A 925-nucleotide genomic window follows, 5' to 3' on the forward strand; every position below is an offset into this window, starting at 1 on the left:
TATTTACTTTGAACTGTCACCAATGCTTCTGTAACTTTGCCCTTTTTCCAGGTAGGGCTCTACGCAAACCCATTTTACATCTGGGAAGAAGTGGTCTATATTAGTTGGCCTCTATCCTTTGACCTGTCCAGCATAGGAGCTCCTACCAGGAGCTTGCACTCCGCTGGTGCAGCTCTCAGGGCCAGTGAGTCACCACGCCATAACAAGGATTGAACCTTGTAGGGGTGGGGTGGATGCTTGTATTTACATAAAGTAAAAAACAAAAAAAAAAGGAATCCACCAAAGCTACAACTGTGCTTAAGTCAATCTATGAAAATGACTACCGTGTAAATTGAGAATTGGGACAACTGTACACACACACATAACACTCACATACACGCGCAAGACGCACGCACGCATATAGACACACATATATCACCAACCATAATCCTTTTCACCCATTGATCACCAATAATAATCGTCGATGATGAAACGCTCTTTCGTTAAATCATTATCACTCATCATTCAACATTGCCATCAATTTTCGTTATCATATTAGTGAAACATATATATATATGCGTGGTTGTGTGGTAAGAAGATTGCTTCCCAACCACATGATTCTGGGTTCAGCATCACTGCATGGCATCTTGGGCAAGTGTCTCCTACTATAGCCTCGGGCCGACCAAAGCCTTGAATTTGGTAAACGGAAAGAAGTCCCTCGTGTGTGTATGTGTGTGTGTGTGTGTGTGTGTGTGTGCGTGTATGTGTGTGTGCGTGTGTGCGTGTGCGCGTGCGTGTGCGTGCGCGCGCGCCAGTGCCACCGCCAGCACCAGTACCACCACCACCACTGCTTGACAACCAGTGTTTGTATGTTTACATTCCAGTAACTTAGTGGTTCGGCAAAAGAGAGATACAATAATTACTCATTTACTCTTTTACTTCTTTC

Source organism: Octopus bimaculoides, chromosome 2 (assembly GCF_001194135.2).
Source record: "Octopus bimaculoides isolate UCB-OBI-ISO-001 chromosome 2, ASM119413v2, whole genome shotgun sequence".
NCBI lineage: Eukaryota > Metazoa > Mollusca > Cephalopoda > Octopoda > Octopodidae > Octopus > Octopus bimaculoides.